Source organism: Carassius gibelio, chromosome B3 (assembly GCF_023724105.1).
Source record: "Carassius gibelio isolate Cgi1373 ecotype wild population from Czech Republic chromosome B3, carGib1.2-hapl.c, whole genome shotgun sequence".
In the NCBI taxonomy this organism is placed as follows: domain Eukaryota; kingdom Metazoa; phylum Chordata; class Actinopteri; order Cypriniformes; family Cyprinidae; genus Carassius; species Carassius gibelio.
Genome location: NC_068398.1, coordinates 51,755,722 through 51,781,860, shown reverse-complemented (window position 1 = coordinate 51,781,860; position 26,139 = coordinate 51,755,722). Strand labels below are relative to the sequence as shown.

The window sequence follows — 26,139 nt, the reverse complement described above, 5'->3', positions numbered from 1 at the left end:
GTCTGGCAGTGTTTGGCATGGAGGAGCTTGGGCTTATGTCACAATTTTGTATCTGACAGTGTGTCTTTAAATGTATTGCTAAACTGGCCTCCTTTAACCATGGCCTCCAAACCATCTAGAACTCAAATAAAACTAAGCAGGAACTAAATTGAGCAGACAGATGTCATCTGATCCTCTGTGGAGCAGGATTACAGACCTCAGACAGCTTCTCATCAGCAAGATTTGTGTGGCAGTGCCACGGTGTAGATTTCTGCTGTTAAATTCAGCTTATGTGTTTTGTCGTTGATGTTTTAATCAACATTTATCTACGAGGGCAGGCCAAGCTAGAGCAGGTACGTAAAAATGGAGTTTCTCAGAAATCTGGTCAGTGCATGAGCTCTAATTCTGCCCTTGTCAGCTACAGAGGCAGGATGTTAGAGCGACCGTAGCGTCGAGCAGAGTGAAATACGTAGCAAATTGGCCTTTACCGAACAGCAACCTGTGGCTCGTTGGTCTAGGGGTATGATTCTCGCTTAGGATGCGAGAGGTCCCGGGTTCAAATCCCGGACGAGCCCTCTTCTGTCTTTGCAGCCTCTTTTCTAGAGCAGTTTCAGTCCATTCTGCCATTCTTGGGCCAAACATACGCCACTGTCAAGTAGACTAAAGCTGCGACTGCATGTTTTCATGCCCACATCTCGCTGCTCTTCTTAGTTCCTCATCTGCAGTTTAAACTTTGCCTTGACATTTTTCTAAACATTGGTTTAGGAATGCAGCCCAAGCATTCTTGGATCGCTTCACGGCGCTGTGAGCCTTCATCTTGCGTTTGCTAGTTGCAGGAGCATCTGAGGGCTTGTCGGTTATGGGGTGTGTTTTTTTTGTTTTATTGCTGGTATGGGAGCGAGAGGGCCCAAGCTCAAATCCCAGAGACCTCGCTTTGCAGCTCCTTTTTTTGAGTAGTATCTGGGAACATGGTGGCTCGTTGGTCTAGGGGTATGATTCTCGCTTTGGGTGCGAGAGGTCCCGGGTTCAAATCCCGGACGAGCCCACATTGAGCATCTTACTGAAAAGTAGCAGACCATTCTGCCTTCTTTCGGCCAATAATACACCTGCATGTTTTCACGCCAACTTCTCCCTGTTCTCAGTTCCTCATCTGCAATTTAAACTTTGTACAACAGAAGTGAATGTGTCTGAGATGGCTCAGATTGGCTGCCATGCAGGGTAGCCGTTTGCGGTTGACTGGAGGCTCGTGTCCTTTGCTTTGATGTTTTTCTCAATATTGGTTTACAAGGTTCGGAGAGCGTTACACTGAAGATTTAAAGGTCCCTGGTTCGATCCCGGGTTTACTCAGAGTGGAGCCGTGAATGCTTTTCAGACACCATTCTGATGCTTGCTGGTTAGTTGCTTTTCGCAGAGCCTCCTTGAGTGTTTTCTACACTTCAGACAGACGAACTGACACTGTTGGTTCCATGGTGTAACGGTTAGCACTCTGGACTCTGAATCCAGCAATCCGAGTTCAAATCTCGGTGGAACCTTCAAGAGTCTGTCTGGCAGTGTTTGGCATGGAGGAGCTTGGGCTTATGTCACAATTTTGTCTCTGACAGTGTGTCTTTAAATGTATTGCTAAACTGGCCTCCTTTAACCATGGCCTCCAAACCATCTAGAACTCAAATAAAACTAAGCAGGAACTAAATTGAGCAGACAGATGTCATCTGATCCTCTGTGGAGCAGGATTACAGACCTCAGACAGCTTCTCATCAGCAAGATTTGTGTGGCAGTGCCACGGTGTAGATTTCTGCTGTTAAATTCAGCTTATGTGTTTTGTCGTTGATGTTTTAATCAACATTTATCTACGAGGGCAGGCCAAGCTAGAGCAGGTACGTAAAAATGGAGTTTCTCAGAAATCTGGTCAGTGCATGAGCTCTAATTCTGCCCTTGTCAGCTACAGAGGCAGGATGTTAGAGCGACCGTAGCGTCGAGCAGAGTGAAATACGTAGCAAATTGGCCTTTACCGAACAGCAACCTGTGGCTCGTTGGTCTAGGGGTATGATTCTCGCTTAGGGTGCGAGAGGTCCCGGGTTCAAATCCCGGACGAGCCCTCTTCTGTCTTTGCAGCCTCTTTTCTAGAGCAGTTTCAGTCCATTCTGCCATTCTTGGGCCAAACATACGCCACTGTCAAGTAGACTAAAGCTGCGACTGCATGTTTTCATGCCCACATCTCGCTGCTCTTCTTAGTTCCTCATCTGCAGTTTAAACTTTGCCTTGACATTTTTCTAAACATTGGTTTAGGAATGCAGCCCAAGCATTCTTGGATCGCTTCACGGCGCTGTGAGCCTTCATCTTGCGTTTGCTAGTTGCAGGAGCATCTGAGGGCTTGTCGGTTATGGGGTGTGTTTTTTTGTTTTATTGCTGGTATGGGAGCGAGAGGGCCCAAGCTCAAATCCCAGAGACCTCGCTTTGCAGCTCCTTTTTTTGAGTAGTATCTGGGAACATGGTGGCTCGTTGGTCTAGGGGTATGATTCTCGCTTCGGGTGCGAGAGGTCCCGGGTTCAAATCCCGGACGAGCCCACATTGAGCATCTTACTGAAAAGTAGCAGACCGTTCTGCCTTCTTTCGGCCAATAATACACCTGCATGTTTTCACGCCAACTTCTCCCTGTTCTCAGTTCCTCATCTGCAATTTAAACTTTGTACAACAGAAGTGAATGTGTCTGAGATGGCTCAGATTGGCTGCCATGCAGGGTAGCCGTTTGCGGTTGACTGGAGGCTCGTGTCCTTTGCTTTGATGTTTTTCTCAATATTGGTTTACAAGGTTCGGAGAGCGTTACACTGAAGATTTAAAGGTCCCTGGTTCGATCCCGGGTTTACTCAGAGTGGAGCCGTGAATGCTTTTCAGACACCATTCTGATGCTTGCTGGTTAGTTGCTTTTCGCAGAGCCTCCTTGAGTGTTTTCTACACTTCAGACAGACGAACTGACACTGTTGGTTCCATGGTGTAACGGTTAGCACTCTGGACTCTGAATCCAGCAATCCGAGTTCAAATCTCGGTGGAACCTTCAAGAGTCTGTCTGGCAGTGTTTGGCATGGAGGAGCTTGGGCTTATGTCACAATTTTGTCTCTGACAGTGTGTCTTTAAATGTATTGCTAAACTGGCCTCCTTTAACCATGGCCTCCAAACCATCTAGAACTCAAATAAAACTAAGCAGGAACTAAATTGAGCAGACAGATGTCATCTGATCCTCTGTGGAGCAGGATTACAGACCTCAGACAGCTTCTCATCAGCAAGATTTGTGTGGCAGTGCCACGGTGTAGATTTCTGCTGCTAAATTCAGCTTATGTGTTTTGTCGTTGATGTTTTAATCAACATTTATCTACGAGGGCAGGCCAAGCTAGAGCAGGTACGTAAAAATGGAGTTTCTCAGAAATCTGGTCAGTGCATGAGCTCTAATTCTGCCCTTGTCAGCTACAGAGGCAGGATGTTAGAGCGACCGTAGCGTCGAGCAGAGTGAAATACGTAGCAAATTGGCCTTTACCGAACAGCAACCTGTGGCTCGTTGATTCTCACTTAGGGTGCGAGAGGTCCCGGGTTCAAATCCCGGACGAGCCCTCTTCTGTCTTTGCAGCCTCTTTTCTAGAGCAGTTTCAGTCCATTCTGCCATTTTTGGGCCAAACATACGCCACTGTCAAGTAGACTAAAGCTGCGACTGCATGTTTTCATGCCCACATCTCGCTGCTCTTCTTAGTTCCTCATCTGCAGTTTAAACTTTGCCTTGACATTTTTCTAAACATTGGTTTAGGAATGCAGCCCAAGCATTCTTGGATCGCTTCACGGCGCTGTGAGCCTTCATCTTGCGTTTGCTAGTTGCAGGAGCATCTGAGGGCTTGTCGGTTATGGGGTGTGTTTTTTTTGTTTTATTGCTGGTATGGGAGCGAGAGGGCCCAAGCTCAAATCCCAAAGACCTCGCTTTGCAGCTCCTTTTTTTGAGTAGTATCTGGGAACATGGTGGCTCGTTGGTCTAGGGGTATGATTCTCGCTTCGGGTGCGAGAGGTCCCGGGTTCAAATCCCGGACGAGCCCACATTGAGCATCTTACTGAAAAGTAGCAGACCTTTCGGCCAATAATACACCTGCATGTTTTCACGCCTACTTCTCCCTGTTCTCAGTTCCTCATCTGCAATTTAAACTTTGTACAACAGAAGTGAATGTGTCTGAGATGGCTCAGATTGGCTGCCATGCAGGGTAGCCGTTTGCGGTTGACTGGAGGCTCGTGTCCTTTGCTTTGATGTTTTTCTCAATATTGGTTTACAAGGTTCGGAGAGCGTTACACTGAAGATTTAAAGGTCCCTGGTTCGATCCCGGGTTTACTCAGAGTGGAGCCGTGAATGCTTTTCAGACACCATTCTGATGCTTGCTGGTTAGTTGCTTTTCGCAGAGCCTCCTTGAGTGTTTTCTACACTTCAGACAGACGAACTGACACTGTTGGTTCCATGGTGTAACGGTTAGCACTCTGGACTCTGAATCCAGCAATCCGAGTTCAAATCTCGGTGGAACCTTCAAGAGTCTGTCTGGCAGTGTTTGGCATGGAGGAGCTTGGGCTTATGTCACAATTTTGTCTCTGACAGTGTGTCTTTAAATGTATTGCTAAACTGGCCTCCTTTAACCATGGCCTCCAAACCATCTAGAACTCAAATAAAACTAAGCAGGAACTAAATTGAGCAGACAGATGTCATCTGATCCTCTGTGGAGCAGGATTACAGACCTCAGACAGCTTCTCATCAGCAAGATTTGTGTGGCAGTGCCACGGTGTAGATTTCTGCTGTTAAATTCAGCTTATGTGTTTTGTCGTTGATGTTTTAATCAACATTTATCTACGATGGCAGGCCAAGCTAGAGCAGGTACGTAAAAATGGAGTTTCTCAGAAATCTGGTCAGTGCATGAGCTCTAATTCTGCCCTTGTCAGCTACAGAGGCAGGATGTTAGAGCGACCGTAGCGTCGAGCAGAGTGAAATACGTAGCAAATTGGCCTTTACCGAACAGCAACCTGTGGCTCGTTGGTCTAGGGGTATGATTCTCGCTTAGGGTGCGAGAGGTCCCGGGTTCAAATCCCGGACGAGCCCTCTTCTGTCTTTGCAGCCTCTTTTCTAGAGCAGTTTCAGTCCATTCTGCCATTCTTGGGCCAAACATACGCCACTGTCAAGTAGACTAAAGCTGCGACTGCATGTTTTCATGCCCACATCTCGCTGCTCTTCTTAGTTCCTCATCTGCAGTTTAAACTTTGCCTTGACATTTTTCTAAACATTGGTTTAGGAATGCAGCCCAAGCATTCTTGGATCGCTTCACGGCGCTGTGAGCCTTCATCTTGCGTTTGCTAGTTGCAGGAGCATCTGAGGGCTTGTCGGTTATGGGGTGTGTTTTTTTTGTTTTATTGCTGGTATGGGAGCGAGAGGGCCCAAGCTCAAATCCCAGAGACCTCGCTTTGCAGCTCCTTTTTTTGAGTAGTATCTGGGAACATGGTGGCTCGTTGGTCTAGGGGTATGATTCTCGCTTCGGGTGCGAGAGGTCCCGGGTTCAAATCCCGGACGAGCCCACATTGAGCATCTTACTGAAAAGTAGCAGACCGTTCTGCCTTCTTTCGGCCAATAATACACCTGCATGTTTTCACGCCAACTTCTCCCTGCTCTCAGTTCCTCATCTGCAATTTAAACTTTGTACAACAGAAGTGAATGTGTCTGAGATGGCTCAGATTGGCTGCCATGCAGGGTAGCCGTTTGCGGTTGACTGGAGGCTCGTGTCCTTTGCTTTGATGTTTTTCTCAATATTGGTTTACAAGGTTCGGAGAGCGTTACACTGAAGATTTAAAGGTCCCTGGTTCGATCCCGGGTTTACTCAGAGTGGAGCCGTGAATGCTTTTCAGACACCATTCTGATGCTTGCTGGTTAGTTGCTTTTCGCAGAGCCTCCTTGAGTGTTTTCTACACTTCAGACAGACGAACTGACACTGTTGGTTCCATGGTGTAACGGTTAGCACTCTGGACTCTGAATCCAGCAATCTGAGTTCAAATCTCGGTGGAACCTTCAAGAGTCTGTCTGGCAGTGTTTGGCATGGAGGAGCTTGGGCTTATGTCACAATTTTGTCTCTGACAGTGTGTCTTTAAATGTATTGCTAAACTGGCCTCCTTTAACCATGGCCTCCAAACCATCTAGAACTCAAATAAAACTAAGCAGGAACTAAATTGAGCAGACAGATGTCATCTGATCCTCTGTGGAGCAGGATTACAGACCTCAGACAGCTTCTCATCAGCAAGATTTGTGTGGCAGTGCCACGGTGTAGATTTCTGCTGTTAAATTCAGCTTATGTGTTTTGTCGTTGATGTTTTAATCAACATTTATCTACGAGGGCAGGCCAAGCTAGAGCAGGTACGTAAAAATGGAGTTTCTCAGAAATCTGGTCAGTGCATGAGCTCTAATTCTGCCCTTGTCAGCTACAGAGGCAGGATGTTAGAGCGACCGTAGCGTCGAGCAGAGTGAAATACGTAGCAAATTGGCCTTTACCGAACAGCAACCTGTGGCTCGTTGGTCTAGGGGTATGATTCTCGCTTAGGATGCGAGAGGTCCCGGGTTCAAATCCTGGACGAGCCCTCTTCTGTCTTTGCAGCCTCTTTTCTAGAGCAGTTTCAGTCCATTCTGCCATTCTTGGGCCAAACATACGCCACTGTCAAGTAGACTAAAGCTGCGACTGCATGTTTTCATGCCCACATCTCGCTGCTCTTCTTAGTTCCTCATCTGCAGTTTAAACTTTGCCTTGACATTTTTCTAAACATTGGTTTAGGAATGCAGCCCAAGCATTCTTGGATCGCTTCACGGCGCTGTGAGCCTTCATCTTGCGTTTGCTAGTTGCAGGAGCATCTGAGGGCTTGTCGGTTATGGGGTGTGTTTTTTTTGTTTTATTGCTGGTATGGGAGCGAGAGGGCCCAAGCTCAAATCCCAGAGACCTCGCTTTGCAGCTCCTTTTTTTGAGTAGTATCTGGGAACATGGTGGCTCGTTGGTCTAGGGGTATGATTCTCGCTTTGGGTGCGAGAGGTCCCGGGTTCAAATCCCGGACGAGCCCACATTGAGCATCTTACTGAAAAGTAGCAGACCGTTCTGCCTTCTTTCGGCCAATAATACACCTGCATGTTTTCACGCCAACTTCTCCCTGTTCTCAGTTCCTCATCTGCAATTTAAACTTTGTACAACAGAAGTGAATGTGTCTGAGATGGCTCAGATTGGCTGCCATGCAGGGTAGCCGTTTGCGGTTGACTGGAGGCTCGTGTCCTTTGCTTTGATGTTTTTCTCAATATTGGTTTACAAGGTTCGGAGAGCGTTACACTGAAGATTTAAAGGTCCCTGGTTCGATCCCGGGTTTACTCAGAGTGGAGCCGTGAATGCTTTTCAGACACCATTCTGATGCTTGCTGGTTAGTTGCTTTTCGCAGAGCCTCCTTGAGTGTTTTCTACACTTCAGACAGATGAACTGATACTGTTGGTTCCATGGTGTAACGGTTAGCACTCTGGACTCTGAATCCAGCAATCCGAGTTCAAATCTCGGTGGAACCTTCAAGAGTCTGTCTGGCAGTGTTTGGCATGGAGGAGCTTGGGCTTATGTCACAATTTTGTCTCTGACAGTGTGTCTTTAAATGTATTGCTAAACTGGCCTCCTTTAACCATGGCCTCCAAACCATCTAGAACTCAAATAAAACTAAGCAGGAACTAAATTGAGCAGACAGATGTCATCTGATCCTCTGTGGAGCAGGATTACAGACCTCAGACAGCTTCTCATCAGCAAGATTTGTGTGGCAGTGCCACGGTGTAGATTTCTGCTGTTAAATTCAGCTTATGTGTTTTGTCGTTGATGTTTTAATCAACATTTATCTACGAGGGCAGGCCAAGCTAGAGCAGGTACGTAAAAATGGAGTTTCTCAGAAATCTGGTCAGTGCATGAGCTCTAATTCTGCCCTTGTCAGCTGCAGAGGCAGGATGTTAGAGCGACCGTAGCGTCAAGCAGAGTGAAATACGTAGCAAATTGGCCTTTACCGAACAGCAACCTGTGGCTCGTTGGTCTAGGGGTATGATTCTCGCTTAGGGTGCGAGAGGTCCCGGGGTTCAAATCCCGGATGAGCCCTCTTCTGTCTTTGCAGCCTCTTTTCTAGAGCAGTTTCAGTCCATTCTGCCATTCTTGGGCCAAACATACGCCACTGTCAAGTAGACTAAAGCTGCGACTGCATGTTTTCATGCCCACATCTCGCTGCTCTTCTTAGTTCCTCATCTGCAGTTTAAACTTTGCCTTGACATTTTTCTAAACATTGGTTTAGGAATGCAGCCCAAGCATTCTTGGATCGCTTCACGGCGCTGTGAGCCTTCATCTTGCGTTTGCTAGTTGCAGGAGCATCTGAGGGCTTGTCGGTTATGGGGTGTGTTTTTTTTGTTTTATTGCTGGTATGGGAGCGAGAGGGCCCAAGCTCAAATCCCAGAGACCTCGCTTTGCAGCTCCTTTTTTTGAGTAGTATCTGGGAACATGGTGGCTCGTTGGTCTAGGGGTATGATTCTCGCTTCGGGTGCGAGAGGTCCCGGGTTCAAATCCCGGACGAGCCCACATTGAGCATCTTACTGAAAAGTAGCAGACCGTTCTGCCTTCTTTTGGCCAATAATACACCTGCATGTTTTCACGCCAACTTCTCCCTGTTCTCAGTTCCTCATCTGCAATTTAAACTTTGTACAACAGAAGTGAATGTGTCTGAGATGGCTCAGATTGGCTGCCATGCAGGGTAGCCGTTTGCGGTTGACTGGAGGCTCGTGTCCTTTGCTTTGATGTTTTCTCAATATTGGTTTACAAGGTTCGGAGAGCGTTACACTGAAGATTAAAAGGTCCCTGGTTCGATCCCGGGTTTACTCAGAGTGGAGCCGTGAATGCTTTTCAGACACCATTCTGATGCTTGCTGGTTAGTTGCTTTTCGCAGAGCCTCCTTGAGTGTTTTCTACACTTCAGACAGACGAACTGACACTGTTGGTTCCATGGTGTAACGGTTAGCACTCTGGACTCTGAATCCAGCAATCCGAGTTCAAATCTCGGTGGAACCTTCAAGAGTCTGTCTGGCAGTGTTTGGCATGGAGGAGCTTGGGCTTATGTCACAATTTTGTCTCTGACAGTGTGTCTTTAAATGTATTGCTAAACTGGCCTCCTTTAACCATGGCCTCCAAACCATCTAGAACTCAAATAAAACTAAGCAGGAACTAAATTGAGCAGACAGATGTCATCTGATCCTCTGTGGAGCAGGATTACAGACCTCAGACAGCTTCTCATCAGCAAGATTTGTGTGGCAGTGCCACGGTGTAGATTTCTGCTGTTAAATTCAGCTTATGTGTTTTGTCGTTGATGTTTTAATCAACATTTATCTACGAGGGCAGGCCAAGCTAGAGCAGGTACGTAAAAATGGAGTTTCTCAGAAATCTGGTCAGTGCATGAGCTCTAATTCTGCCCTTGTCAGCTGCAGAGGCAGGATGTTAGAGCGACCGTAGCGTCGAGCAGAGTGAAATACGTAGCAAATTGGCCTTTACCGAACAGCAACCTGTGGCTCGTTGGTCTAGGGGTATGATTCTCGCTTAGGGTGCGAGAGGTCCCGGGTTCAAATCCCGGACGAGCCCTCTTCTGTCTTTGCAGCCTCTTTTCTAGAGCAGTTTCAGTCCATTCTGCCATTCTTGGGCCAAACATACGCCACTGTCAAGTAGACTAAAGCTGCGACTGCATGTTTTCATGCCCACATCTCGCTGCTCTTCTTAGTTCCTCATCTGCAGTTTAAACTTTAACTTGACATTTTTCTAAACATTGGTTTAGGAATGCAGCCCAAGCATTCTTGGATCGCTTCACGGCGCTGTGAGCCTTCATCTTGCGTTTGCTAGTTGCAGGAGCATCTGAGGGCTTGTCGGTTATGGGGTGTGTTTTTTTTTGTTTTATTGCTGGTATGGGAGCGAGAGGGCCCAAGCTCAAATCCCAGAGACCTCGCTTTGCAGCTCCTTTTTTTGAGTAGTATCTGGGAACATGGTGGCTCGTTGGTCTAGGGGTATGATTCTCGCTTCGGGTGCGAGAGGTCCCGGGTTCAAATCCCGGACGAGCCCACATTGGGCATCTTACTGAAAAGTAGCAGACCGTTCTGCCTTCTTTCGGCCAATAATACACCTGCATGTTTTCACGCCAACTTCTCCCTGTTCTCAGTTCCTCATCTGCAATTTAAACTTTGTACAACAGAAGTGAATGTGTCTGAGATGGCTCAGATTGGCTGCCATGCAGGGTAGCCGTTTGCGGTTGACTGGAGGCTCGTGTCCTTTGCTTTGATGTTTTTCTCAATATTGGTTTACAAGGTTCGGAGAGCGTTACACTGAAGATTTAAAGGTCCCTGGTTCGATCCCGGGTTTACTCAGAGTGGAGCCGTGAATGCTTTTCAGACACCATTCTGATGCTTGCTGGTTAGTTGCTTTTCGCAGAGCCTCCTTGAGTGTTTTCTACACTTCAGACAGACGAACTGACACTGTTGGTTCCATGGTGTAACGGTTAGCACTCTGGACTCTGAATCCAGCAATCCGAGTTCAAATCTCGGTGGAACCTTCAAGAGTCTGTCTGGCAGTGTTTGGCATGGAGGAGCTTGGGCTTATGTCACAATTTTGTCTCTGACAGTGTGTCTTTAAATGTATTGCTAAACTGGCCTCCTTTAACCATGGCCTCCAAACCATCTAGAACTCAAATAAAACTAAGCAGGAACTAAATTGAGCAGACAGATGTCATCTGATCCTCTGTGGAGCAGGATTACAGACCTCAGACAGCTTCTCATCAGCAAGATTTGTGTGGCAGTGCCACGGTGTAGATTTCTGCTGTTAAATTCAGCTTATGTGTTTTGTCGTTGATGTTTTAATCAACATTTATCTACGATGGCAGGCCAAGCTAGAGCAGGTACGTAAAAATGGAGTTTCTCAGAAATCTGGTCAGTGCATGAGCTCTAATTCTGCCCTTGTCAGCTACAGAGGCAGGATGTTAGAGCGACCGTAGCGTCGAGAAGAGTAAAATACATAGCAAATTGGCCTTTACCGAACAGCAACCTGTGGCTCGTTGGTCTAGGGGTATGATTCTCGCTTAGGGTGCGAGAGGTCCTGGGTTCAAATCCCGGACGAGCCCTCTTCTGTCTTTGCAGCCTCTTTTCTAGAGCAGTTTCAGTCCATTCTGCCATTCTTCGGCCAAACATACGCCACTGTCAAGTAGACTAAAGCTGCGACTGCATGTTTTCATGCCCACATCTCGCTGCTCTTCTTAGTTCCTCATCTGCAGTTTAAACTTTGCCTTGACATTTTTCTAAACATTGGTTTAGGAATGCAGCGCAAGCATTCTTGGATCGCTTCACGGCGCTGTGAGCCTTCATCTTGCGTTTGCTAGTTGCAGGAGCATCTGAGGGCTTGTCGGTTATGGGGTGTGTTTTTTTTGTTTTATTGCTGGTATGGGAGCGAGAGGGCCCAAGCTCAAATCCCAGAGACCTCGCTTTGCAGCTCCTTTTTTTGAGTAGTATCTGGGAACATGGTGGCTCGTTGGTCTAGGGGTATGATTCTCGCTTCGGGTGCGAGAGGTCCCGGGTTCAAATCCCGGACGAGCCCACATTGAGCATCTTACTGAAAAGTAGCAGACCGTTCTGCCTTCTTTCGGCCAATAATACACCTGCATGTTTTCACGCCAACTTCTCCCTGCTCTCAGTTCCTCATCTGCAATTTAAACTTTGTACAACAGAAGTGAATGTGTCTGAGATGGCTCAGATTGGCTGCCATGCAGGGTAGCCGTTTGCGGTTGACTGGAGGCTCGTGTCCTTTGCTTTGATGTTTTTCTCAATATTGGTTTACAAGGTTCGGAGAGCGTTACACTGAAGATTTAAAGGTCCCTGGTTCGATCCCGGGTTTACTCAGAGTGGAGCCGTGAATGCTTTTCAGACACCATTCTGATGCTTGCTGGTTAGTTGCTTTTCGCAGAGCCTCCTTGAGTGTTTTCTACACTTCAGACAGACGAACTGACACTGTTGGTTCCATGGTGTAACGGTTAGCACTCTGGACTCTGAATCCAGCAATCTGAGTTCAAATCTCGGTGGAACCTTCAAGAGTCTGTCTGGCAGTGTTTGGCATGGAGGAGCTTGGGCTTATGTCACAATTTTGTCTCTGACAGTGTGTCTTTAAATGTATTGCTAAACTGGCCTCCTTTAACCATGGCCTCCAAACCATCTAGAACTCAAATAAAACTAAGCAGGAACTAAATTGAGCAGACAGATGTCATCTGATCCTCTGTGGAGCAGGATTACAGACCTCAGACAGCTTCTCATCAGCAAGATTTGTGTGGCAGTGCCACGGTGTAGATTTCTGCTGTTAAATTCAGCTTATGTGTTTTGTCGTTGATGTTTTAATCAACATTTATCTACGAGGGCAGGCCAAGCTAGAGCAGGTACGTAAAAATGGAGTTTCTCAGAAATCTGGTCAGTGCATGAGCTCTAATTCTGCCCTTGTCAGCTGCAGAGGCAGGATGTTAGAGCGACCGTAGCGTCGAGCAGAGTGAAATACGTAGCAAATTGGCCTTTACCGAACAGCAACCTGTGGCTCGTTGGTCTAGGGGTATGATTCTCGCTTAGGGTGCGAGAGGTCCCGGGTTCAAATCCCGGACGAGCCCTCTTCTGTCTTTGCAGCCTCTTTTCTAGAGCAGTTTCAGTCCATTCTGCCATTCTTGGGCCAAACATACGCCACTGTCAAGTAGACTAAAGCTGCGACTGCATGTTTTCATGCCCACATCTCGCTGCTCTTCTTAGTTCCTCATCTGCAGTTTAAACTTTGCCTTGACATTTTTCTAAACATTGGTTTAGGAATGCAGCCCAAGCATTCTTGGATCGCTTCACGGCGCTGTGAGCCTTCATCTTGCGTTTGCTAGTTGCAGGAGCATCTGAGGGCTTGTCGGTTATGGGGTGTGTTTTTTTTGTTTTATTGCTGGTATGGGAGCGAGAGGGCCCAAGCTCAAATCCCAGAGACCTCGCTTTGCAGCTCCTTTTTTTTTGAGTAGTATCTGGGAACATGGTGGCTCGTTGGTCTAGGGGTATGATTCTCGCTTCGGGTGCGAGAGGTCCCGGGTTCAAATCCCGGACTGAAAAGTAGCAGACTGTTCTGCCTTCTTTCGGCCAATAATACACCTGCATGTTTTCACGCCAACTTCTCCCTGTTCTCAGTTCCTCATCTGCAATTTAAACTTTGTACAACAGAAGTGAATGTGTCTGAGATGGCTCAGATTGGCTGCCATGCAGGGTAGCCGTTTGCGGTTGACTGGAGGCTCGTGTCCTTTGCTTTGATGTTTTTCTCAATATTGGTTTACAAGGTTCGGAGAGCGTTACACTGAAGATTAAAAGGTCCCTGGTTCGATCCCAGGTTTACTCAGAGTGGAGCCGTGAATGCTTTTCAGACACCATTCTGATGCTTGCTGGTTAGTTGCTTTTCGCAGAGCCTCCTTGAGTGTTTTCTACACTTCAGACAGATGAACTGACACTGTTGGTTCCATGGTGTAACGGTTAGCACTCTGGACTCTGAATCCAGCAATCCGAGTTCAAATCTCGGTGGAACCTTCAAGAGTCTGTCTGGCAGTGTTTGGCATGGAGGAGCTTCGGCTTATGTCACAATTTTGTCTCTGACAGTGTGTCTTTAAATGTATTGCTAAACTGGCCTCCTTTAACCATGGCCTCCAAACCATCTAGAACTCAAATAAAACTAAGCAGGAACTAAATTGAGCAGACAGATGTCATCTGATCCTCTGTGGAGCAGGATTACAGACCTCAGACAGCTTCTCATCAGCAAGATTTGTGTGGCAGTGCCACGGTGTAGATTTCTGCTGTTAAATTCAGCTTATGTGTTTTGTCGTTGATGTTTTAATCAACATTTAACTACGAGGGCAGGCCAAGCTAGAGCAGGTACGTAAAAATGGAGTTTCTCAGAAATCTGGTCAGTGCATGAGCTCTAATTCTGCCCTTGTCAGCTGCAGAGGCAGGATGTTAGAGCGACCGTAGCGTCGAGCAGAGTGAAATACGTAGCAAATTGGCCTTTACCGAACAGCAACCTGTGGCTCGTTGGTCTAGGGGTATGATTCTCGCTTAGGGTGCGAGAGGTCCCGGGTTCAAATCCCGGACGAGCCCTCTTCTGTCTTTGCAGCCTCTTTTCTAGAGCAGTTTCAGTCCATTCTGCCATTCTTGGGCCAAACATACGCCACTGTCAAGTAGACTAAAGCTGCGACTGCATGTTTTCATGCCCACATCTCGCTGCTCTTCTTAGTTCCTCATCTGCAGTTTAAACTTTGCCTTGACATTTTTCTAAACATTGGTTTAGGAATGCAGCCCAAGCATTCTTGGATCGCTTCACGGCGCTGTGAGCCTTCATCTTGCGTTTGCTAGTTGCAGGAGCATCTGAGGGCTTGTCGGTTATGGGGTGTGTTTTTTTTGTTTTATTGCTGGTATGGGAGCGAGAGGGCCCAAGCTCAAATCCCAGAGACCTCGCTTTGCAGCTCCTTTTTTTTGAGTAGTATCTGGGAACATGGTGGCTCGTTGGTCTAGGGGTATGATTCTCGCTTCGGGTGCGAGAGGTCCCGGGTTCAAATCCCGGACGAGCCCACATTGAGCATCTTACTGAAAAGTAGCAGACCGTTCTGCCTTCTTTCGGCCAATAATACACCTGCATGTTTTCACGCCAACTTCTCCCTGTTCTCAGTTCCTCATCTGCAATTTAAACTTTGTACAACAGAAGTGAATGTGTCTGAGATGGCTCAGATTGGCTGCCATGCAGGGTAGCCGTTTGCGGTTGACTGGAGGCTCGTGTCCTTTGCTTTGATGTTTTTTCTCAATATTGGTTTACAAGGTTCGGAGAGCGTTACACTGAAGATTTAAAGGTCTGTGGTTCGATCCCGGGTTTACTCAGAGTGGAGCCGTGAATGCTTTTCAGACACCATTCTGATGCTTGCTGGTTAGTTGCTTTTCGCAGAGCCTCCTTGAGTGTTTTCTACACTTCAGACAGACGAACTGACACTGTTGGTTCCATGGTGTAACGGTTAGCACTCTGGACTCTGAATCCAGCAATCCGAGTTCAAATCTCGGTGGAACCTTCAAGAGTCTGTCTGGCAGTGTTTGGCATGGAGGAGCTTGGGCTTATGTCACAATTTTGTATCTGACAGTGTGTCTTTAAATGTATTGCTAAACTGGCCTCCTTTAACCATGGCCTCCAAACCATCTAGAACTCAAATAAAACTAAGCAGGAACTAAATTGAGCAGACAGATGTCATCTGATCCTCTGTGGAGCAGGATTACAGACCTCAGACAGCTTCTCATCAGCAAGATTTGTGTGGCAGTGCCACGGTGTAGATTTCTGCTGTTAAATTCAGCTTATGTGTTTTGTCGTTGATGTTTTAATCAACATTTATCTACGAGGGCAGGCCAAGCTAGAGCAGGTACGTAAAAATGGAGTTTCTCAGAAATCTGGTCAGTGCATGAGCTCTAATTCTGCCCTTGTCAGCTACAGAGGCAGGATGTTAGAGCGACCGTAGCGTCGAGCAGAGTGAAATACGTAGCAAATTGGCCTTTACCGAACAGCAACCTGTGGCTCGTTGGTCTAGGGGTATGATTCTCGCTTAGGATGCGAGAGGTCCCGGGTTCAAATCCCGGACGAGCCCTCTTCTGTCTTTGCAGCCTCTTTTCTAGAGCAGTTTCAGTCCATTCTGCCATTCTTGGGCCAAACATACGCCACTGTCAAGTAGACTAAAGCTGCGACTGCATGTTTTCATGCCCACATCTCGCTGCTCTTCTTAGTTCCTCATCTGCAGTTTAAACTTTGCCTTGACATTTTTCTAAACATTGGTTTAGGAATGCAGCCCAAGCATTCTTGGATCGCTTCACGGCGCTGTGAGCCTTCATCTTGCGTTTGCTAGTTGCAGGAGCATCTGAGGGCTTGTCGGTTATGGGGTGTGTTTTTTTTGTTTTATTGCTGGTATGGGAGCGAGAGGGCCCAAGCTCAAATCCCAGAGACCTCGCTTTGCAGCTCCTTTTTTTGAGTAGTATCTGGGAACATGGTGGCTCGTTGGTCTAGGGGTATGATTCTCGCTTTGGGTGCGAGAGGTCCCGGGTTCAAATCCCGGACGAGCCCACATTGAGCATCTTACTGAAAAGTAGCAGACCATTCTGCCTTCTTTCGGCCAATAATACACCTGCATGTTTTCACGCCAACTTCTCCCTGTTCTCAGTTCCTCATCTGCAATTTAAACTTTGTACAACAGAAGTGAATGTGTCTGAGATGGCTCAGATTGGCTGCCATGCAGGGTAGCCGTTTGCGGTTGACTGGAGGCTCGTGTCCTTTGCTTTGATGTTTTTCTCAATATTGGTTTACAAGGTTCGGAGAGCGTTACACTGAAGATTTAAAGGTCCCTGGTTCGATCCCGGGTTTACTCAGAGTGGAGCCGTGAATGCTTTTCAGACACCATTCTGATGCTTGCTGGTTAGTTGCTTTTCGCAGAGCCTCCTTGAGTGTTTTCTACACTTCAGACAGACGAACTGACACTGTTGGTTCCATGGTGTAACGGTTAGCACTCTGGACTCTGAATCCAGCAATCCGAGTTCAAATCTCGGTGGAACCTTCAAGAGTCTGTCTGGCAGTGTTTGGCATGGAGGAGCTTGGGCTTATGTCACAATTTTGTCTCTGACAGTGTGTCTTTAAATGTATTGCTAAACTGGCCTCCTTTAGCCATGGCCTCCAAACCATCTAGAACTCAAATAAAACTAAGCAGGAACTAAATTGAGCAGACAGATGTCATCTGATCCTCTGTGGAGCAGGATTACAGACCTCAGACAGCTTATCATCAGCAAGATTTGTGTGGCAGTGCCACGGTGTAGATTTCTGCTGCTAAATTCAGCTTATGTGTTTTGTCGTTGATGTTTTAATCAACATTTATCTACGAGGGCAGGCCAAGCTAGAGCAGGTACGTAAAAATGGAGTTTCTCAGAAATCTGGTCAGTGCATGAGCTCTAATTCTGCCCTTGTCAGCTACAGAGGCAGGATGTTAGAGCGACCGTAGCGTCGAGCAGAGTGAAATACGTAGCAAATTGGCCTTTACCGAACAGCAACCTGTGGCTCGTTGATTCTCACTTAGGGTGCGAGAGGTCCCGGGTTCAAATCCCGGACGAGCCCTCTTCTGTCTTTGCAGCCTCTTTTCTAGAGCAGTTTCAGTCCATTCTGCCATTCTTGGGCCAAACATACGCCACTGTCAAGTAGACTAAAGCTGCGACTGCATGTTTTCATGCCCACATCTCGCTGCTCTTCTTAGTTCCTCATCTGCAGTTTAAACTTTGCCTTGACATTTTTCTAAACATTGGTTTAGGAATGCAGCCCAAGCATTCTTGGATCGCTTCACGGCGCTGTGAGCCTTCATCTTGCGTTTGCTAGTTGCAGGAGCATCTGAGGGCTTGTCGGTTATGGGGTGTGTTTTTTTTGTTTTATTGCTGGTATGGGAGCGAGAGGGCCCAAGCTCAAATCCCAAAGACCTCGCTTTGCAGCTCCTTTTTTTGAGTAGTATCTGGGAACATGGTGGCTCGTTGGTCTAGGGGTATGATTCTCGCTTCGGGTGCGAGAGGTCCCGGGTTCAAATCCCGGACGAGCCCACATTGAGCATCTTACTGAAAAGTAGCAGACCTTTCGGCCAATAATACACCTGCATGTTTTCACGCCTACTTCTCCCTGTTCTCAGTTCCTCATCTGCAATTTAAACTTTGTACAACAGAAGTGAATGTGTCTGAGATGGCTCAGATTGGCTGCCATGCAGGGTAGCCGTTTGCGGTTGACTGGAGGCTCGTGTCCTTTGCTTTGATGTTTTTCTCAATATTGGTTTACAAGGTTCGGAGAGCGTTACACTGAAGATTAAAAGGTCCCTGGTTCGATCCCGGGTTTACTCAGAGTGGAGCCGTGAATGCTTTTCAGACACCATTCTGATGCTTGCTGGTTAGTTGCTTTTCGCAGAGCCTCCTTGAGTGTTTTCTACACTTCAGACAGACGAACTGACACTGTTGGTTCCATGGTGTAACGGTTAGCACTCTGGACTCTGAATCCAGCAATCCGAGTTCAAATCTCGGTGGAACCTTCAAGAGTCTGTCTGGCAGTGTTTGGCATGGAGGAGCTTGGGTTTATGTCACAATTTTGTCTCTGACAGTGTGTCTTTAAATGTATTGCTAAACTGGCCTCCTTTAACCATGGCCTCCAAACCATCTAGAACTCAAATAAAACTAAGCAGGAACTAAATTGAGCAGACAGATGTCATCTGATCCTCTGTGGAGCAGGATTACAGACCTCAGACAGCTTCTCATCAGCAAGATTTGTGTGGCAGTGCCACGGTGTAGATTTCTGCTGTTAAATTCAGCTTATGTGTTTTGTCGTTAATGTTTTAATCAACATTTATCTACGAGGGCAGGCCAAGCTAGAGCAGGTACGTAAAAATGGAGTTTCTCAGAAATCTGGTCAGTGCATGAGCTCTAATTCTGCCCTTGTCAGCTGCAGAGGCAGGATGTTAGAGCGACCGTAGCGTCGAGCAGAGTGAAATACGTAGCAAATTGGCCTTTACCGAACAGCAACCTGTGGCTCGTTGGTCTAGGGGTATGATTCTCGCTTAGGGTGCGAGAGGTCCCGGGTTCAAATCCCGGACGAGCCCTCTTCTGTCTTTGCAGCCTCTTTTCTAGAGCAGTTTCAGTCCATTCTGCCATTCTTGGGCCAAACATACGCCACTGTCAAGTAGACTAAAGCTGCGACTGCATGTTTTCATGCCCACATCTCGCTGCTCTTCTTAGTTCCTCATCTGCAGTTTAAACTTTGCCTTGACATTTTTCTAAACATTGGTTTAGGAATGCAGCCCAAGCATTCTTGGATCGCTTCACGGCGCTGTGAGCCTTCATCTTGCGTTTGCTAGTTGCAGGAGCATCTGAGGGCTTGTCGGTTATGGGGTGTGTTTTTTTTGTTTTATTGCTGGTATGGGAGCGAGAGGGCCCAAGCTCAAATCCCAGAGACCTCGCTTTGCAGCTCCTTTTTTTGAGTATTATCTGGGAACATGGTGGCTCGTTGGTCTAGGGGTATGATTCTCGCTTCGGGTGCGAGAGGTCCCGGGTTCAAATCCCGGACGAGCCCACATTGGGCATCTTACTGAAAAGTAGCAGACCGTTCTGCCTTCTTTCGGCCAATAATACACCTGCATGTTTTCACGCCAACTTCTCCCTGTTCTCAGTTCCTCATCTGCAATTTAAACTTTGTACAACAGAAGTGAATGTGTCTGAGATGGCTCAGATTGGCTGCCATGCAGGGTAGCCGTTTGCGGTTGACTGGAGGCTCGTGTCCTTTGCTTTGATGTTTTTCTCAATATTGGTTTACAAGGTTCGGAGAGCGTTACACTGAAGATTTAAAGGTCCCTGGTTCGATCCCGGGTTTACTCAGAGTGGAGCCGTGAATGCTTTTCAGACACCATTCTGATGCTTGCTGGTTAGTTGCTTTTCGCAGAGCCTCCTTGAGTGTTTTCTACACTTCAGACAGACGAACTGACACTGTTGGTTCCATGGTGTAACGGTTAGCACTCTGGACTCTGAATCCAGCAATCCGAGTTCAAATCTCGGTGGAACCTTCAAGAGTCTGTCTGGCAGTGTTTGGCATGGAGGAGCTTGGGCTTATGTCACAATTTTGTCTCTGACAGTGTGTCTTTAAATGTATTTGCTAAACTGGCCTCCTTTAACCATGGCCTCCAAACCATCTAGAACTCAAATAAAACTAAGCAGGAACTAAATTGAGCAGACAGATGTCATCTGATCCTCTGTGGAGCAGGATTACAGACCTCAGACAGCTTCTCATCAGCAAGATTTGTGTGGCAGTGCCACGGTGTAGATTTCTGCTGTTAAATTCAGCTTATGTGTTTTGTCGTTGATGTTTTAATCAACATTTATCTACGAGGGCAGGCCAAGCTAGAGCAGGTACGTAAAAATGGAGTTTCTCAGAAATCTGGTCAGTGCATGAGCTCTAATTCTGCCCTTGTCAGCTGCAGAGGCAGGATGTTAGAGCGACCGTAGCGTCGAGCAGAGTGAAATACGTAGCAAATTGGCCTTTACCGAACAGCAACCTGTGGCTCGTTGGTCTAGGGGTATGATTCTCGCTTAGGGTGCGAGAGGTCCCGGGTTCAAATCCCGGACGAGCCCTCTTCTGTCTTTGCAGCCTCTTTTCTAGAGCAGTTTCAGTCCATTCTGCCATTCTTGGGCCAAACATACGCCACTGTCAAGTAGACTAAAGCTGCGACTGCATGTTTTCATGCCCACATCTCGCTGCTCTTCTTAGTTCCTCATCTGCAGTTTAAACTTTGCCTTGACATTTTTCTAAACATTGGTTTAGGAATGCAGCCCAAGCATTCTTGGATCGCTTCACGGCGCTGTGAGCCTTCATCTTGCGTTTGCTAGTTGCAGGAGCATCTGAGGGCTTGTCGGTTATGGGGTATGTTTTTTTTGTTTTATTGCTGGTATGGGAGCGAGAGGGCCCAAGCTCAAATCCCAGAGACCTCGCTTTGCAGCTCCTTTTTTTGAGTATTATCTGGGAACATGGTGGCTCGTTGGTAGCCGTTTGCGGTTGACTGGAGGCTCGTGTCCTTTGCTTTGATGTTTTTCTCAATATTGGTTTACAAGGTTCGGAGAGCGTTACACTGAAGATTTAAAGGTCCGTGGTTCGATCCCGGGTTTACTCAGAGTGGAGCCGTGAATGCTTTTCAGACACCATTCTGATGCTTGCTGGTTAGTTGCTTTTCGCAGAGCCTCCTTGAGTGTTTTCTACACTTCAGACAGACGAACTGACACTGTTGGTTCCATGGTGTAACGGTTAGCACTCTGGACTCTGAATCCAGCAATCCGAGTTCAAATCTTGGTGGAACCTTCAAGAGTCTGTCTGGCAGTGTTTGGCATGGAGGAGCTTGGGCTTATGTCACAATTTTGTCTCTGACAGTGTGTCTTTAAATGTATTGCTAAACTGGCCTCCTTTAACTATGGCCTCCAAACCATCTAGAACTCAAATAAAACTAAGCAGGAACTAAATTGAGCAGACAGATGTCATCTGATCCTCTGTGGAGCAGGATTACAGACCTCAGACAGCTTCTCATCAGCAAGATTTGTGTGGCAGTGCCACGGTGTAGATTTCTGCTGTTAAATTCAGCTTATGTGTTTTGTCGTTGATGTTTTAATCAACATTTATCTACGAGGGCAGGCCAAGCTAGAGCAGGTACGTAAAAATGGAGTTTCTCAGAAATCTGGTCAGTGCATGAGCTCTAATTCTGCCCTTGTAAGCTACAGAGGCAGGATGTTAGAGCGACCGTAGCGTCGAGCAGAGTGAAATACGTAGCAAATTGGCCTTTACCGTACAGCAACCTGTGGCTCGTTGGTCTAGGGGTATGATTCTCGCTTAGGGTGCGAGAGGTCCCGGGTTCAAATCCCGGACGAGCCCTCTTCTGTCTTTGCAGCCTCTTTTCTAGAGCAGTTTCAGTCCATTCTGCCATTCTTGGGCCAAACATACGCCACTGTCAAGTAGACTAAAGCTGCGACTGCATGTTTTCATGCCCACATCTCGCTGCTCTTCTTAGTTCCTCATCTGCAGTTTAAACTTTGCCTTGACATTTTTCTAAACATTGGTTTAGGAATGCAGCCCAAGCATTCTTGGATCGCTTCACGGCGCTGTGAGCCTTCATCTTGCGTTTGCTAGTTGCAGGAGCATCTGAGGGCTTGTCGGTTATGGGGTGTGTTTTTTTTGTTTTATTGCTGGTATGGGAGCGAGAGGGCCCAAGCTCAAATCCCAGAGACCTCGCTTTGCAGCTCCTTTTTTTGAGTAGTATCTGGGAACATGGTGGCTCGTTGGTCTAGGGGTATGATTCTCGCTTTGGGTGCGAGAGGTCCCGGGTTCAAATCCCGGACGAGCCCACATTGAGCATCTTACTGAAAAGTAGCAGACCGTTCTGCCTTCTTTCGGCCAATAATACACCTGCATGTTTTCACGCCAACTTCTACCTGTTCTCAGTTCCTCATCTGCAATTTAAACTTTGTACAACAGAAGTGAATGTGTCTGAGATGGCTCAGATTGGCTGCCATGCAGGGTAGCCGTTTGCGGTTGACTGGAGGCTCGTGTCCTTTGCTTTGATGTTTTTCTCAATATTGGTTTACAAGGTTCGGAGAGCGTTACACTGAAGAGTTAAAGGTCCCTGGTTCGATCCCGGGTTTACTCAGAGTGGAGCCGTGAATGCTTTTCAGACACCATTCTGATGCTTGCTGGTTAGTTGCTTTTCGCAGAGCCTCCTTGAGTGTTTTCTACACTTCAGACAGACGAACTGACACTGTTGGTTCCATGGTGTAACGGTTAGCACTCTGGACTCTGAATCCAGCAATCCGAGTTCAAATCTCGGTGGAACCTTCAAGAGTCTGTCTGGCACTGTTTGGCATGGAGGAGCTTGGGCTTATGTCACAATTTTGTCTCTGACAGTGTGTCTTTAAATGTATTGCTAAACTGGCCTCCTTTAACCATGGCCTCCAAACCATCTAGAACTCAAATAAAACTAAGCAGGAACTAAATTGAGCAGACAGATGTCATCTGATCCTCTGTGGAGCAGGATTACAGACCTCAGACAGCTTCTCATCAGCAAGATTTGTGTGGCAGTGCCACGGTGTAGATTTCTGCTGTTAAATTCAGCTTATGTGTTTTGTCGTTGATGTTTTAATCAACATTTATCTACGAGGGCAGGCCAAGCTAGAGCAGGTACGTAAAAATGGAGTTTCTCAGAAATCTGGTCAGTGCATGAGCTCTAATTCTGCCCTTGTCAGCTACAGAGGCAGGATGTTAGAGCGACCGTAGCGTCGAGCAGAGTGAAATACGTAGCAAATTGGCCTTTACCGAACAGCAACCTGTGGCTCGTTGGTCTAGGGGTATGATTCTCGCTTAGGGTGCGAGAGGTCCCGGGTTCAAATCCCGGACAAGCCCTCTTCTGTCTTTGCAGCCTCTTTTCTAGAGCAGTTTCAGTCCATTCTGCCATTCTTGGGCCAAACATACGCCACTGTCATGTAGACTAAAGCTGCGACTGCATGTTTTCATGCCCACTTCTCGCTGCTCTTCTTAGTTCCTCATCTGCAGTTTAAACTTTGCCTTGACATTTTTCTAAACATTGGTTTAGGAATGCAGCCCAAGCATTCTTGGATCGCTTCACGGCGCTGTGAGCCTTCATCTTGCGTTTGCTAGTTGCAGGAGCATCTGAGGGCTTGTCGGTTATGGGGTGTGTTTTTTTTTTGTTTTATTGCTGGTATGGGAGCGAGAGGGCCCAAGCTCAAATCCCAGAGACCTCGCTTTGCAGCTCCTTTTTTTGAGTAGTATCTAGGAAAATGGTGGCTCGTTGGTCTAGGGGTATGATTCTCGCTTCGGGTGCGAGAGGTCCCGGGTTCAAATCCCGGACGAGCCCACATTGAGCATCTTACTGAAAAGTAGCAGACCGTTCTGCATTCTTTCGGCCAATAATACACCTGCATGTTTTCACGCCAACTTCTCCCTGTTCTCAATTCCTCATCTGCAATTTAAACTTTGTACAACAGAAGTGAATGTGTCTGAGATGGCTCAGATTGGCTGCCATGCAGGGTAGCCGTTTGCGGTTGACTGGAGGCTCGTGTCCTTTGCTTTGATGTTTTTCTCAATATTGGTTTACAAGGTTCGGAGAGCGTTACACTGAAGATTTAAAGGTCCCTGGTTCGATCCCGGGTTTACTCAGAGTGGAGCCGTGAATGCTTTTCAGACACCATTCTGATGCTTGCTGGTTAGTTGCTTTTCGCAGAGCCTCCTTGAGTGTTTTCTACACTTCAGACAGACGAACTGACACTGTTGGTTCCATGGTGTAACGGTTAGCACTCTGGACTCTGAATCCAGCAATCCGAGTTCAAATCTCGGTGGAACCTTCAAGAGTCTGTCTGGCAGTGTTTGGCATGGAGGAACTTGGGCTTATGTCACAATTTTGTCTCTGACAGTGTGTCTTTAAATGTATTGCTAAACTGGCCTCCTTTAACCATGGCCTCCAAACCATCTAGAACTCAAATAAAACTAAGCAGGAACTAAATTGAGCAGACAGATGTCATCTGATCCTCTGTGGAGCAGGATTACAGACCTCAGACAGCTTCTCATCAGCAAGATTTGTGTGGCAGTGCCACGGTGTAGATTTCTGCTGTTAAATTCAGCTTATGTGTTTTGTCGTTGATGTTTTAATCAACATTTATCTACGAGGGCAGGCCAAGCTAGAGCAGGTACGTAAAAATGGAGTTTCTCAGAAATCTGGTCAGTGCATGAGCTCTAATTCTGCCCTTGTCAGCTACAGAGGCAGGATGTTAGAGCGACCGTAGCGTCGAGCAGAGTGAAATACGTAGCAAATTGGCCTTTACCGAACAGCAACCTGTGGCTCGTTGGTCTAGGGGTATGATTCTCGCTTAGGGTGCGAGAGGTCCCGGGTTCAAATCCCGGACGAGCCCTCTTCTGTCTTTGCAGCCTCTTTTCTAGAGCAGTTTCAGTCCATTCTGCCATTCTTGGGCCAAACATACGCCACTGTCAAGTAGACTAAAGCTGCGACTGCATGTTTTCATGCCCACATCTCGCTGCTCTTCTTAGTTCCTCATCTGCAGTTTAAACTTTGCCTTGACATTTTTCTAAACATTGGTTTAGGAATGCAGCCCAAGCATTCTTGGATCGCTTCACGGCGCTGTGAGCCTTCATCTTGCGTTTGCTAGTTGCAGGAGCATCTGAGGGCTTGTCGGTTATGGGGTGTGTTTTTTTTGTTTTATTGCTGGTATGGGAGCGAGAGGGCCCAAGCTCAAATCCCAGAGACCTCGCTTTGCAGCTTCTTTTTTTGAGTAGGATCTGGGAACATGGTGGCTCGTTGGTCTAGGGGTATGATTCTCGCTTCGGGTGCGAGAGGTCCCGGGTTCAAATCCCGGACGAGCCCACATTGAGCATCTTACTGAAAAGTAGCAGACCGTTCTGCCTTCTTTCGGCCAATAATACACCTGCATGTTTTCACGCCAACTTCTCCCTGTTCTCAGTTCCTCATCTGCAATTTAAACTTTGTACAACAGAAGTGAATGTGTCTGAGATGGCTCAGATTGGCTGCCATGCAGGGTAGCCGTTTGCGGTTGACTGGAGGCTCGTGTCCTTTGCTTTGATGTTTTTCTCAATATTGGTTTACAAGGTTCGGAGAGCGTTACACTGAAGATTTAAAGGTCCCTGGTTCGATCCCGGGTTTACTCAGAGTGGAGCCGTGAATGCTTTTCAGACACCATTCTGATGCTTGCTGGTTAGTTGCTTTTCGCAGAGCCTCCTTGAGTGTTTTCTACACTTCAGACAGACGAACTGACACTGTTGGTTCCATGGTGTAACGGTTAGCACTCTGGACTCTGAATCCAGCAATCCGAGTTCAAATCTCGGTGGAACCTTCAAGAGTCTGTCTGGCAGTGTTTGGCATGGAGGAACTTGGGCTTATGTCACAATTTTGTCTCTGACAGTGTGTCTTTAAATGTATTGCTTAACTGGCCTCCTTTAACCATGGCCTCCAAACCATCTAGAACTCAAATAAAACTAAGCAGGAACTAAATTGAGCAGACAGATGTCATCTGATCCTCTGTGGAGCAGGATTACAGACCTCAGACAGCTTCTCATCAGCAAGATTTGTGTGGCAGTGCCACGGTGTAGATTTCTGCTGTTAAATTCAGCTTATGTGTTTTGTCGTTGATGTTTTAATCAACATTTATCTACGAGGGCAGGCCAAGCTAGAGCAGGTACGTAAAAATGGAGTTTCTCAGAAATCTGGTCAGTGCATGAGCTCTAATTCTGCCCTTGTCAGCTACAGAGGCAGGATGTTAGAGCGACCGTAGCGTCGAGCAGAGTGAAATACGTAGCAAATTGGCCTTTACCAAACAGCAACCTGTGGCTCGTTGGTCTAGGGGTATGATTCTCGCTTAGGGTGCGAGAGGTCCCGGGTTCAAATCCCGGACGAGCCCTCTTCTGTCTTTGCAGCCTCTTTTCTA

At 47.1% G+C, this 26,139-nt stretch overlaps 48 non-coding genes across 48 annotated transcripts; all 48 read left to right on the top strand.

Moving 5' to 3' along the window:
- The first annotated feature begins 482 nt into the window (after positions 1-482).
- trnap-agg (transfer RNA proline (anticodon AGG)) lies at positions 483-554 on the top strand. Its single transcript has one exon. It is a non-coding gene; the product is annotated as a tRNA-Pro (tRNA).
- Positions 555-952: 398 nt separating this feature from the next.
- On the top strand, positions 953-1,024 carry trnap-ugg (transfer RNA proline (anticodon UGG)). Its single transcript has one exon. It is a non-coding gene; the product is annotated as a tRNA-Pro (tRNA).
- Positions 1,025-1,439: 415 nt separating this feature from the next.
- On the top strand, positions 1,440-1,511 carry trnaq-cug (transfer RNA glutamine (anticodon CUG)). Its single transcript has one exon. It is a non-coding gene; the product is annotated as a tRNA-Gln (tRNA).
- A 492-nt stretch (positions 1,512-2,003) lies between these two features.
- On the top strand, positions 2,004-2,075 carry trnap-agg (transfer RNA proline (anticodon AGG)). Its single transcript has one exon. It is a non-coding gene; the product is annotated as a tRNA-Pro (tRNA).
- Positions 2,076-2,472: 397 nt separating this feature from the next.
- On the top strand, positions 2,473-2,544 carry trnap-cgg (transfer RNA proline (anticodon CGG)). The gene has a single exon. It is a non-coding gene; the product is annotated as a tRNA-Pro (tRNA).
- A 415-nt stretch (positions 2,545-2,959) lies between these two features.
- On the top strand, positions 2,960-3,031 carry trnaq-cug (transfer RNA glutamine (anticodon CUG)). Its single transcript has one exon. It is a non-coding gene; the product is annotated as a tRNA-Gln (tRNA).
- Positions 3,032-3,980: 949 nt separating this feature from the next.
- On the top strand, positions 3,981-4,052 carry trnap-cgg (transfer RNA proline (anticodon CGG)). Its single transcript has one exon. It is a non-coding gene; the product is annotated as a tRNA-Pro (tRNA).
- A 404-nt stretch (positions 4,053-4,456) lies between these two features.
- On the top strand, positions 4,457-4,528 carry trnaq-cug (transfer RNA glutamine (anticodon CUG)). Its single transcript has one exon. It is a non-coding gene; the product is annotated as a tRNA-Gln (tRNA).
- A 492-nt stretch (positions 4,529-5,020) lies between these two features.
- Positions 5,021-5,092, top strand: trnap-agg (transfer RNA proline (anticodon AGG)). The gene has a single exon. It is a non-coding gene; the product is annotated as a tRNA-Pro (tRNA).
- A 398-nt stretch (positions 5,093-5,490) lies between these two features.
- On the top strand, positions 5,491-5,562 carry trnap-cgg (transfer RNA proline (anticodon CGG)). Its single transcript has one exon. It is a non-coding gene; the product is annotated as a tRNA-Pro (tRNA).
- A 415-nt stretch (positions 5,563-5,977) lies between these two features.
- On the top strand, positions 5,978-6,049 carry trnaq-cug (transfer RNA glutamine (anticodon CUG)). Its single transcript has one exon. It is a non-coding gene; the product is annotated as a tRNA-Gln (tRNA).
- Positions 6,050-6,541: 492 nt separating this feature from the next.
- trnap-agg (transfer RNA proline (anticodon AGG)) lies at positions 6,542-6,613 on the top strand. Its single transcript has one exon. It is a non-coding gene; the product is annotated as a tRNA-Pro (tRNA).
- A 398-nt stretch (positions 6,614-7,011) lies between these two features.
- Positions 7,012-7,083, top strand: trnap-ugg (transfer RNA proline (anticodon UGG)). Its single transcript has one exon. It is a non-coding gene; the product is annotated as a tRNA-Pro (tRNA).
- Positions 7,084-7,498: 415 nt separating this feature from the next.
- On the top strand, positions 7,499-7,570 carry trnaq-cug (transfer RNA glutamine (anticodon CUG)). Its single transcript has one exon. It is a non-coding gene; the product is annotated as a tRNA-Gln (tRNA).
- A 492-nt stretch (positions 7,571-8,062) lies between these two features.
- trnap-agg (transfer RNA proline (anticodon AGG)) lies at positions 8,063-8,135 on the top strand. Its single transcript has one exon. It is a non-coding gene; the product is annotated as a tRNA-Pro (tRNA).
- Positions 8,136-8,533: 398 nt separating this feature from the next.
- On the top strand, positions 8,534-8,605 carry trnap-cgg (transfer RNA proline (anticodon CGG)). Its single transcript has one exon. It is a non-coding gene; the product is annotated as a tRNA-Pro (tRNA).
- Positions 8,606-9,019: 414 nt separating this feature from the next.
- Positions 9,020-9,091, top strand: trnaq-cug (transfer RNA glutamine (anticodon CUG)). The gene has a single exon. It is a non-coding gene; the product is annotated as a tRNA-Gln (tRNA).
- Positions 9,092-9,583: 492 nt separating this feature from the next.
- On the top strand, positions 9,584-9,655 carry trnap-agg (transfer RNA proline (anticodon AGG)). The gene has a single exon. It is a non-coding gene; the product is annotated as a tRNA-Pro (tRNA).
- Positions 9,656-10,054: 399 nt separating this feature from the next.
- trnap-cgg (transfer RNA proline (anticodon CGG)) lies at positions 10,055-10,126 on the top strand. The gene has a single exon. It is a non-coding gene; the product is annotated as a tRNA-Pro (tRNA).
- Positions 10,127-10,541: 415 nt separating this feature from the next.
- On the top strand, positions 10,542-10,613 carry trnaq-cug (transfer RNA glutamine (anticodon CUG)). Its single transcript has one exon. It is a non-coding gene; the product is annotated as a tRNA-Gln (tRNA).
- Positions 10,614-11,105: 492 nt separating this feature from the next.
- trnap-agg (transfer RNA proline (anticodon AGG)) lies at positions 11,106-11,177 on the top strand. Its single transcript has one exon. It is a non-coding gene; the product is annotated as a tRNA-Pro (tRNA).
- A 398-nt stretch (positions 11,178-11,575) lies between these two features.
- On the top strand, positions 11,576-11,647 carry trnap-cgg (transfer RNA proline (anticodon CGG)). The gene has a single exon. It is a non-coding gene; the product is annotated as a tRNA-Pro (tRNA).
- Positions 11,648-12,062: 415 nt separating this feature from the next.
- trnaq-cug (transfer RNA glutamine (anticodon CUG)) lies at positions 12,063-12,134 on the top strand. The gene has a single exon. It is a non-coding gene; the product is annotated as a tRNA-Gln (tRNA).
- Positions 12,135-12,626: 492 nt separating this feature from the next.
- trnap-agg (transfer RNA proline (anticodon AGG)) lies at positions 12,627-12,698 on the top strand. Its single transcript has one exon. It is a non-coding gene; the product is annotated as a tRNA-Pro (tRNA).
- Positions 12,699-13,563: 865 nt separating this feature from the next.
- Positions 13,564-13,635, top strand: trnaq-cug (transfer RNA glutamine (anticodon CUG)). The gene has a single exon. It is a non-coding gene; the product is annotated as a tRNA-Gln (tRNA).
- Positions 13,636-14,127: 492 nt separating this feature from the next.
- Positions 14,128-14,199, top strand: trnap-agg (transfer RNA proline (anticodon AGG)). The gene has a single exon. It is a non-coding gene; the product is annotated as a tRNA-Pro (tRNA).
- A 399-nt stretch (positions 14,200-14,598) lies between these two features.
- Positions 14,599-14,670, top strand: trnap-cgg (transfer RNA proline (anticodon CGG)). The gene has a single exon. It is a non-coding gene; the product is annotated as a tRNA-Pro (tRNA).
- Positions 14,671-15,086: 416 nt separating this feature from the next.
- trnaq-cug (transfer RNA glutamine (anticodon CUG)) lies at positions 15,087-15,158 on the top strand. Its single transcript has one exon. It is a non-coding gene; the product is annotated as a tRNA-Gln (tRNA).
- A 492-nt stretch (positions 15,159-15,650) lies between these two features.
- trnap-agg (transfer RNA proline (anticodon AGG)) lies at positions 15,651-15,722 on the top strand. The gene has a single exon. It is a non-coding gene; the product is annotated as a tRNA-Pro (tRNA).
- A 398-nt stretch (positions 15,723-16,120) lies between these two features.
- trnap-ugg (transfer RNA proline (anticodon UGG)) lies at positions 16,121-16,192 on the top strand. Its single transcript has one exon. It is a non-coding gene; the product is annotated as a tRNA-Pro (tRNA).
- A 415-nt stretch (positions 16,193-16,607) lies between these two features.
- trnaq-cug (transfer RNA glutamine (anticodon CUG)) lies at positions 16,608-16,679 on the top strand. Its single transcript has one exon. It is a non-coding gene; the product is annotated as a tRNA-Gln (tRNA).
- Positions 16,680-17,628: 949 nt separating this feature from the next.
- trnap-cgg (transfer RNA proline (anticodon CGG)) lies at positions 17,629-17,700 on the top strand. The gene has a single exon. It is a non-coding gene; the product is annotated as a tRNA-Pro (tRNA).
- A 404-nt stretch (positions 17,701-18,104) lies between these two features.
- trnaq-cug (transfer RNA glutamine (anticodon CUG)) lies at positions 18,105-18,176 on the top strand. The gene has a single exon. It is a non-coding gene; the product is annotated as a tRNA-Gln (tRNA).
- Positions 18,177-18,668: 492 nt separating this feature from the next.
- trnap-agg (transfer RNA proline (anticodon AGG)) lies at positions 18,669-18,740 on the top strand. Its single transcript has one exon. It is a non-coding gene; the product is annotated as a tRNA-Pro (tRNA).
- A 398-nt stretch (positions 18,741-19,138) lies between these two features.
- trnap-cgg (transfer RNA proline (anticodon CGG)) lies at positions 19,139-19,210 on the top strand. The gene has a single exon. It is a non-coding gene; the product is annotated as a tRNA-Pro (tRNA).
- Positions 19,211-19,625: 415 nt separating this feature from the next.
- trnaq-cug (transfer RNA glutamine (anticodon CUG)) lies at positions 19,626-19,697 on the top strand. The gene has a single exon. It is a non-coding gene; the product is annotated as a tRNA-Gln (tRNA).
- A 493-nt stretch (positions 19,698-20,190) lies between these two features.
- On the top strand, positions 20,191-20,262 carry trnap-agg (transfer RNA proline (anticodon AGG)). The gene has a single exon. It is a non-coding gene; the product is annotated as a tRNA-Pro (tRNA).
- Positions 20,263-20,911: 649 nt separating this feature from the next.
- Positions 20,912-20,983, top strand: trnaq-cug (transfer RNA glutamine (anticodon CUG)). Its single transcript has one exon. It is a non-coding gene; the product is annotated as a tRNA-Gln (tRNA).
- Positions 20,984-21,475: 492 nt separating this feature from the next.
- Positions 21,476-21,547, top strand: trnap-agg (transfer RNA proline (anticodon AGG)). The gene has a single exon. It is a non-coding gene; the product is annotated as a tRNA-Pro (tRNA).
- Positions 21,548-21,945: 398 nt separating this feature from the next.
- trnap-ugg (transfer RNA proline (anticodon UGG)) lies at positions 21,946-22,017 on the top strand. The gene has a single exon. It is a non-coding gene; the product is annotated as a tRNA-Pro (tRNA).
- Positions 22,018-22,432: 415 nt separating this feature from the next.
- Positions 22,433-22,504, top strand: trnaq-cug (transfer RNA glutamine (anticodon CUG)). Its single transcript has one exon. It is a non-coding gene; the product is annotated as a tRNA-Gln (tRNA).
- A 492-nt stretch (positions 22,505-22,996) lies between these two features.
- On the top strand, positions 22,997-23,068 carry trnap-agg (transfer RNA proline (anticodon AGG)). The gene has a single exon. It is a non-coding gene; the product is annotated as a tRNA-Pro (tRNA).
- Positions 23,069-23,468: 400 nt separating this feature from the next.
- Positions 23,469-23,540, top strand: trnap-cgg (transfer RNA proline (anticodon CGG)). The gene has a single exon. It is a non-coding gene; the product is annotated as a tRNA-Pro (tRNA).
- A 415-nt stretch (positions 23,541-23,955) lies between these two features.
- On the top strand, positions 23,956-24,027 carry trnaq-cug (transfer RNA glutamine (anticodon CUG)). Its single transcript has one exon. It is a non-coding gene; the product is annotated as a tRNA-Gln (tRNA).
- A 492-nt stretch (positions 24,028-24,519) lies between these two features.
- Positions 24,520-24,591, top strand: trnap-agg (transfer RNA proline (anticodon AGG)). Its single transcript has one exon. It is a non-coding gene; the product is annotated as a tRNA-Pro (tRNA).
- Positions 24,592-24,989: 398 nt separating this feature from the next.
- On the top strand, positions 24,990-25,061 carry trnap-cgg (transfer RNA proline (anticodon CGG)). Its single transcript has one exon. It is a non-coding gene; the product is annotated as a tRNA-Pro (tRNA).
- Positions 25,062-25,476: 415 nt separating this feature from the next.
- On the top strand, positions 25,477-25,548 carry trnaq-cug (transfer RNA glutamine (anticodon CUG)). Its single transcript has one exon. It is a non-coding gene; the product is annotated as a tRNA-Gln (tRNA).
- Positions 25,549-26,040: 492 nt separating this feature from the next.
- On the top strand, positions 26,041-26,112 carry trnap-agg (transfer RNA proline (anticodon AGG)). The gene has a single exon. It is a non-coding gene; the product is annotated as a tRNA-Pro (tRNA).
- Positions 26,113-26,139: the final 27 nt, after the last annotated feature.